General features: G+C 54.3%; 3 non-coding genes across 3 annotated transcripts; all 3 read right to left on the bottom strand.

Moving 5' to 3' along the window:
• Positions 1-2,438: 2,438 nt before the first annotated feature.
• LOC117308415 (small nucleolar RNA SNORA71) lies at positions 2,439-2,573 on the bottom strand. Its single transcript, XR_004522392.1, has one exon. It is a non-coding gene; the product is annotated as a small nucleolar RNA SNORA71 (small nucleolar RNA).
• Positions 2,574-4,137: 1,564 nt separating this feature from the next.
• On the bottom strand, positions 4,138-4,270 carry LOC117308419 (small nucleolar RNA SNORA71). The gene has a single exon (XR_004522396.1). It is a non-coding gene; the product is annotated as a small nucleolar RNA SNORA71 (small nucleolar RNA).
• Positions 4,271-6,058: 1,788 nt separating this feature from the next.
• On the bottom strand, positions 6,059-6,192 carry LOC117308417 (small nucleolar RNA SNORA71). The gene has a single exon (XR_004522394.1). It is a non-coding gene; the product is annotated as a small nucleolar RNA SNORA71 (small nucleolar RNA).
• Positions 6,193-8,333: the final 2,141 nt, after the last annotated feature.

Genomic DNA, 8,333 nt, shown 5'->3' with positions numbered 1-8,333 from the left:
TAGGATTGAGGTAGGGGGGGGTCCAGAAAACCATGAAAGAATAAACAGAATAAAGGGGAGGGGAGTGGGGCATAGACACTGGTACCAAAAGCTTACAGGAAGTTGCTTAGCAACGAGGGGATGGTCGGTGTTAAAGAAAGAGGGCTCCAAGTGTCGAGGCAACAACCAGCAGCGAAATCTCGCTGGAAAGGAAGGGGCTTTGGCTAAGTGGGCGGACATGTGCTCCTTTTTCACTAGAGGACTAGGGCCACAGTGGGATGAAACTGGCCCAGAGAGGAGTCAGAGCAGGTGGGGGGTCTTCAAGAGAGCAAATGGGAGACTTCACGTGGCCCTTGGGCAGGTACCGAGGAGAGGGGAACGGCAGAAACAAGGACCTCTGCTGCGGCTGCCCGGCAGCGTGGACCCTCCAGGCCCAAGAATGCCTCCCACTGACAGAAGCCAGCAATCTGCTGACCTCACAAAGGTGGGCCTGACCACCTGGTTTCTACCTCAGCCCCAGTCAAGGTGATTCAACGTCACTGGAAGGAATGGACAGCGAACTCCTCCTTTCTCACCAGGGCCTTTGGGAGAGTTCCCCTGCGTGGATGACACCTGAAAGGTGAGCAGAGTACCATGTACCCACAGGGTGGTGAAGCGCACCACTGCTGTTATTGTTACTGTACCAGGAACCCCAACGCCTGGCCTTTGCCCACCACATCCCCAGAGTTCTCCCGAGGGCAGCTGTTCCTCATACATCCCTCTCCCAGCCCTGCTCCAAACCATCTCCCCAAATCCACCCCGTGTACTTTCACCCCCAGAGCCCAAGGCGCTCCTGCTTCCTCGAGGACTTCAGCCCCTGACTGTCTCTACATCCACTGCACCCTCATCCTCTCTTCCAAAGCCCTGGAGCAAACATTCCTCCGCCAACAATTCCCATCTCCGCTAAACCTGAGCCCCCAGAAGCACCTGGGATTATTCAACCCCATGTCAAGTCTATATCCCATCCCCCATCCCTAGGTCAGGCCTCAGGAGTGTGCTAAGTGGAAAGTCTCAATGACTGAAACCTGGAAGACCTGCCCCTGTGACCCACTGTCTCTATACCCAGCTGTGCACATGGAAGCAAATATTAAAAAAAGAAAACAAAACCATAAAAGGCGGCAAGGCAGTTTCAAGATTTATTGAAGTGGGTTAGAGGACACGATGGCCAGCACAGAAGACTCCAATGGGAACTCTTGTTTCTAAAAAGTTACACCAGGAGCAGACAAGGGGACACGGAGGCCACTGGAAGACCTGGTCCAGACGGAAGGAAAGCAGACTTCTGGGTCCACGGTGCTCTGTGGCACCTGCTGGGAAGGGCAGAGCCAGCTGAAGGTCTCCAGTTCTGAATCCCAAGTCCCCAGAGTCCCAGGACTTGCCCTCTGCCCCGCTTACAGGGACAAAGCCCTTCCATACTGTGCTGAGGCAACAGAAGGAGGTCTGGTGATGATCGGCGGCAACACCCCTCTTCACTCTGCTACGCCAGCATCCGTGAACAGCCCCAGAACAACCTAAAGGAGGAAGTCACATGAGGCCGGCAGCTTGGAATTTCTATTTCAGAAACACAGGCCGACTTAGCCCCTTGGCAGTTACTCACCATGAGGAGGCCCTTCCAGGGGAGCTGGGACCCAGGTCACCATCCTGAGAGGCCAGAGCTTCCATCCCTGAGGCTTCCTCCAAGGCAGCACCGCAGAGTGACGAGGAGGCCACGGGGCAGGAGGTCAGGACCAGGGATAACTCTCCAACGTTACCTCGTCTTCCTTCAAGCTGACATGCGTGAGAGTGCCCCCAATTAGTCAGGCATGAGCTGCGGACTTTTCACACTAAACCTGGCTCAAAAAGGAATCTCAAAACTCCCAGGAAAGAGTCAAAATGAACAGTCTTTAAAAAATGGGCCTTCTCATGGCGACAGAGCAAATGTAGTAACTGGCAGAGAGACAGCTGGAGAGCTCGCTCTCAGCTCTTCCCACTCGGCCCCACCCCTGTGGCAGGAGCGGGGACCGCCACCCCAGCAGCTGTCCCCCGCACTGTCATCACTGCCTGTACACCGGACTCCCAGGTGCTCATGCTCACCCCAGCCTCAAATCGTCCTCGTGTTCCTCCCTTCCCCCAAGACCTTCCTATGGCCTATCACATCCCACTCCTTCAAAGGCCAGGTCCGCCACCTCCAACAAGCTGCTTCCCTTTGAAAATCTTACAGCAACGACTATACACCACCCAACATCGTGCTTATTCATTACGTATAATTCATCCTGGTTCCTTACACCCGTGAAGTATCTAAACCTGACACAGATGTAGCCTGGCTCTGCTAACAGGAGGCCAAGCTGAGACAGGCCAAGCTCGGAAGTCTCCTGTCACTGCCTGTCACACAGCAGCCCCCGGTGCCTGAGGGCTGGAAAGCACGGGCTGGAGAGAAGCAGGAGTGTGTGAAAGCGCCAGCATTTGAAAGGGACAGGTGTGGACCCTCCAAACACGGGAAATTGCTTTCTACAATTCCTCTCCCTGCATTATCAACGACCAGAGCACAGACAGCCCATGGCCACCTTTTGAATGCAGGTGCGTACAGGCAGAGAGAGCTCCAGGAAGAGAAGGGAGTGCCAGTGGCCTATACGGTAGACTGAGTCTGGGAAAACCACCCAGCCAAGCACAGGACCCACGGAGTGGCCATTCTTTCCTGCAAAAGCCCAACAGGAACCTTCTCCCAAGGGGAATCAAAGAGAAGTCACTTTGGGGCTTCCCTGGTGGCGCAGTGGTTAAGAATCTGCCTGTCAATGCAAGGGACACAGGTTTGAGCGCTGGCCGGGAAAGATCCCACATGCCATGGAGCAACTAAGCCCATGTGCCACAACTACTGAGCCTGCGTTCTAGAGCCCGCAACCCACAACTACAGAAGCGTGTGCGCCTAGAGCCCATGCTCCGCAACAAGAGAAGCCACGACAATAAGAAGCCTGCGCACCACAACGAAGGGTAGCCCCTGCTCACCGCAACTAGAGGAAGCCCGCACACAGCAACAAAGACCCAACACAGCCAAAAATAAATTAAAAAAAAAAAAGCATAGTAAAAAATCCACTCAAAAAAAAAAAAGAGAAGTCACTTTGGACAAAAATGGGAAAATATTGCAGTTGGAAATTACAGAAATCATGTGGTCTTAAGAACCACAAAGTCACCTCTAACACAGCTTTGGTTTTTCAAATGAAGAAAACAAGGTTCTGAACAGGACACTGACTAAGCCAGCAGCAGAAGGGGATTCAAAGCCAGGGGAGGAATCTCTGATGCCCAGGTCCACCCATTTTCCATCACAACATCCTTCTGCCCACACTCCAGGGAAGGACAGATACCTCACAACTCTCATTGCCCCAGTGGAACTCTAGAGGCTCCACCCCTGCAGCAGCCACTGCAGACAGTGAAGGGCCAGATGTGGTCCAGGATGCCCAGAGCTGGGGTGGTGAGCAGGCCTGGGGACTCGTGGATGCTGCCTTCAGCTCACCTCTCGGCTCCCCTACATCTTCACCCAAAGCCCCTGGGAACACACACACACAACTACCGGATCAGAGGACCCAACACTCCAGAGAATGGACCAGAGATCTTACCTCAAGGACACTGGGGTCTAGACCACTCCTGATGACAAGTTCCATGACACCTCTGCACACAGTGGACTCATCTGCAACAGACAAGAAGCCAAGGATGAGCACCCGCCTTGTCCCTGCTCACAGCAGAGCACGTCAGGCACCAGGAAAGGACTTAGTGCAAGAGTTACCAGACAGTAAACGTTCTGCAGATGTTGGCTGCTATTATTTCCTGAACAGACACACTATTTCCTCATTAAAAAACAGTAGTTAACTCTAAAAAGGGAGACAGTGGATGGCCTATGGCAGGGTGGCCAACGCTGACCACTGCGTAATTGACCAGTGAAGGCGGAAAAGGACGCCACTGCCAGGTTTACGGGAACGTGCCATGGCCGACTGATAGCAACTGGGCATCAAGGGGAACTTAAGCAGCACACAGGGCCTGGTTCCCAACAGCAGGGGCAGGAAGCGAATGCCCCAACAACGACACTAATGCACGCATGATAGACCCCAAAGCCCTGGAGGCCCGAGGTGTGGCAGGGAAGAAGCAGGAGTGTGTGGGAAAGCTCCCCGAACTGCAGGGTGAGGATGTGAACCCTCCAAATGCAGGACAACCCTACCATGTTTCCTCTGCCTGCACTACCAAAATGCAGGCCACAGGCAGCCCGTGATCACTTCCAAGTGCAGGGGCAGGAAAGGACAGAGGGCTTGCTGAAAAACGATGCCAATGGCAGAGGCCTGGAGCAGTCGGCCTAACAGAGCACAAGGACCCAGTATTTGCTTCTAATCCTGCAAAAAAGCCTTCCACGTGGCCCGGAAGGGAGAGACAAAGGGAGGACACCTCTGAAAGAAAAGTGACAGATTTCTTAGGTTGTAAAAGACAGGGACTAGGTGATCTGAGGACAAATGGCCTCATTGTAGTCCTGCTTTATGGAGAATGAAACCAGCGATAAGAGAAGGTCCCAAAGTTAGGAGGAGGCAGAGAAGTGACTGACACCTGGGTACAGGTGGGCATACCGAAATCCTTTCCCTGCCTCCGTTCACACATTCTGCTGCCAACATAACAAACAGTCTGAGGAAGGGCTCCCCAAGGGCTCTCAGAAACAAGCACGTAAAGAGGAACCAGGTGTGTTCCCAAAGGCCCCAGACAGGGTAACGCTGAGGGCCGGGTCAAAGCCACTCTCGTCTCTCCTCTAGCTGCTTCCAGGACCACGGCGGGACCTGCGTGTACCTTGAGGGAGGCAAAGCCCCAGATCTCCAGGGAACAGAGCTCACCTCAGCAGCACGTGGTCCAGCCGCTTCTTGACAGGATGGGGACACATCTCCAGGGTCTCCTCTGCAACAATCGAGAAGCCCTGGATGAGTGACCTAGATCCCACCTGGCCACAGCACGTCCTGGGAAGCCCAGGCCGAGTACGTGCATCGTGGCCACTTCACAAGCATGGGCTGCTGTTACCACCCACGAGCCACGCCACCACTCATGAACAGGACGGAAGTTATAACTCCACATGGGACAACAGCTCATCTGCATCTGAGGCAGAGGCCCTTTCAGATCATCTTTTGTGCAAACTCTAATGACACTGTACAGTTTCTGGAAGCTGGATCTTAAACAGGATAAAAGTCCAGGACAGGTCTGGGAGCGTGCAGCACCTGACAGGCTGTGCCTGGCCTGGTCTGGCCTTGATCCGGGGGTGGGGTAGGAGGGGTAAAGGCACGCCAGGCTGCCTGCGGAGGTGAGGTCTGGTGTCTATTGAAGCCTTGTCCAAGTGCAATACTGCTCTGGTTCCTGCCACCATAACCGCAGGCCATGGGGAAAGTCTCCCCTGGTGGACTGGGCTCCATCTCATGCCAAGGGACCTCCAAGGGATAAATACTGGCCAATAGGAAGAACAATTCCAAGAAAAGGAAACACAGGAAGTGCCCCCACCTCTCCCCTGGCTGGGTCACAAGCAGTCTTCCCCTGATTCTCCATGACATGATGGGCCACGCCACCTCACCGGGATGCGTCTGTCCTTTCCTTCTTTCCCGCTGCACAGTTGTTGCACAGTTGCTGAGCACCGGACACCTGCCAGGCACTGAGGCTGCGGAGAGGCAAAACTCAGACACTGACCTTGAGATCAGAGCAGAGAGAGGCAAAAAAACAAGAAAAGCAACGATTTCCATGAAGTATGATTAGTGCCCTCATCCCACATCAAGCCACTTCCCACACTACATCACACCAGGAAACATGCTTGACTAAGGACCTGGAAAGGGGAGAGGGGGGAGGCAGACCTGGCTTCCTGGAGGGAAGCCCTTGGTGAAAATTACCCGAACAGTGGCTCCACAGCCAGCCCATAGCTCCTTAGACACAGCCCATGCTTTATCTTCCTTTTTTAAAAGCTTCTCTGCAACTAGCACTGGGCCTCGCATAGGGAACACTCAGTAAGCCGGACACCAGGGGCCAGGAAGCATATGTAAAGGCGGCGGGAGGACGGCCGAGTGGGACAGCTCCAGAGTTGGGAAGGGACAGGAGTGAACCCTCCAAACACGGGGAAACGCTTTCAGCAACTCCTCTGCCCGCACTACCAGGGACCAGGGCACGGGCAGCCCATGATCACTTCCGAATGCAGGGGCAACAAAGGGCAGAAGAAGAGCCAGGCAGAGGAGCCCATGTCAGCAGCCGGCTCTCCGCCCAGGCAGGGGAAAGCTGCCCAGCCAAGCCCGGGACCCCAACACTATCCTCACTTCATGGAAAGACTCCATCTCCCCTCATCAAGAGGCCACAGGAAGACCAACTTCTCGTAAAAATGCCTCAAGTACTCCTCCACCCACAAAATACCAACTAAGTACCTACTAACCACTTGCCAGGCACTGGGGGTTCAAAGACACAGACCAGGCCTCTGCCCTCCCGACTGCTTGCTGTTTCCCCCCTGGAAGGAAAGGAAAGCTCAGGAGAATGGAGTAACTCACCCGAGGTTCCACGGCTAACGAGGGGCTGCGTCAGCATCTGAACTCAGGCCTTTCTGGCCCCCAAACCCAGCCCCACTCTCCTGCACAAGGCTTTGCAACACAGTTCCCAGAACCCCCCTGAGCCCAGGGACCACCCCGTCTGCAGCGGGGCAGGAAGGCCACGGCCCCCAGTTCAAGGCCCTCAGGAGCAGCACTTGCTCAAGGGGCTGGGGCGCCCTCACTTTAAAACTCAAACACCCGTTTGGAAAATGGAGGTTTCAACACTTTCCCTTAAAGCTTATTAGGGGGAAATGGGCTAACGCTCACCAGAGTATTTGGCCGGTAACCAACGAACGGCTTTGGGGCCTGAAACGCTAGAGTCGGAGGTGATGGGCAGTGAATCAGGAGTTCTGGCGTCTCTCGGGCCAGGTTCACACGGGCTCTGCACGACCCCCTGCGGGACCTCGGGCCCACGCGTCACCCGACCTGTCTCTCGACATCAGCGGGCACAAGTCTCCCCTCGGGGCGGGTGAGGCCAGGGGACCTGACGCTCCGAACCGGCTCCGGCCGGTGGCGCGGTGACCCGAGGCCTCTTTGTCTAGGACACGAGTCCCGAAAGGTCCACACGCGGCGGAGGGGACGGGCTCAGAACAGGGAGCGAACAAGGGCTCCGAGGTGACCTGCGGCTGGAGCTCCCCCCATCTCGGGCCTCAGCTTCCCCTCCTGTCGGGGGCGGGGAGACAGAGCACCGGCCTTGGAGGCCGCCGGGGGTCCCTGGGCAGCGCGACCCCGCAATGACTCACCCAGGGCGCCGGGACTGTCGGCTGCAGGTCATAGGGGACGACGAGAGAAGATGCTGTACGGTTCCCGGCGACTAGGCCGCAAAACGCAGCTTCCAGCGGTTGAGCGCCAGCGGAAATGCAGTTGAGGTGCGGGATGCAGCCTAGAGCGGCCGCTCCCCAGGGCGGAACCCGCGCAAGCGGTTCTTTCGCGCCACCTTGTGGATTAGAACGGAAACTCTGACCTGCCAAGTCTCCAAGCATCCTTTCCTCTTCCCAACCGCCAATCTGAATATTAAATGGCTAGGACATCTGTAGTTTTGACCTGTCTACTCCTTCTCCCTGATTTTCTTGTGGCATTCACTTTTCCTGTTGAATTCAGTCTTGTTGGGAATATCAATTATGGTGTCTTGCCCTCTCCTGAGAAATGTTTGGGCGTGAGACCCAAGCTGGGAAAATTATACTTTCTTCCTTAATTATGTATCTCAAGTGTGAGAGAAAGGATCCTAAAGGAGCTTGGAGGCTAGTTGTGGAGCTATGAGTGGAGTCATACTTCAATTTACAAACTAAGGTGGTTTCTTGTAGGCGGTGTACCTTAGCAGGGTTTTGAAGGACTCAAACAGAAAGGGGGAATGGGAAGATGTTCAGAAAAGGGAGGAAAAGGAAGACGCACAAGCTGATGTGGCGGAAGGGATGGGGGAGTGGATACATGTGTTTGGATGTGAACAAGTTAGAAACTGGATAGAGCATCTCATTGCATGGCCTGTAATAGATGAATCTTTAAATGTTACAAGAGAAGAAAGAAATTCTCATTGTTGCAATGGTAGAGGCACTCACTTGATTCTGAAATGTAAGAAAAAGTCCATGTGTCTCAGTTTGCTCTTGTTTTCTGAGGGCTTAAAAAAATGAGGAAAAGGACAATTGAAATGATTCAAATAAAGTAAAATCAATAAAACAATGAGTAGAAACCAAAATGGCAGAAAATGAGCCTAACCATATTTAGAGCAACATAGCCAAACAACTTTAGGAATGGGAAAAGGGGCTG

The sequence above is a fragment of the Tursiops truncatus genome, chromosome 15, assembly GCF_011762595.2.
Source record: "Tursiops truncatus isolate mTurTru1 chromosome 15, mTurTru1.mat.Y, whole genome shotgun sequence".
Lineage (NCBI taxonomy): Eukaryota > Metazoa > Chordata > Mammalia > Artiodactyla > Delphinidae > Tursiops > Tursiops truncatus.
The sequence above is the reverse complement of the archived record's forward strand: the minus strand, read 5'-3'. Positions and strand labels throughout refer to the sequence as shown.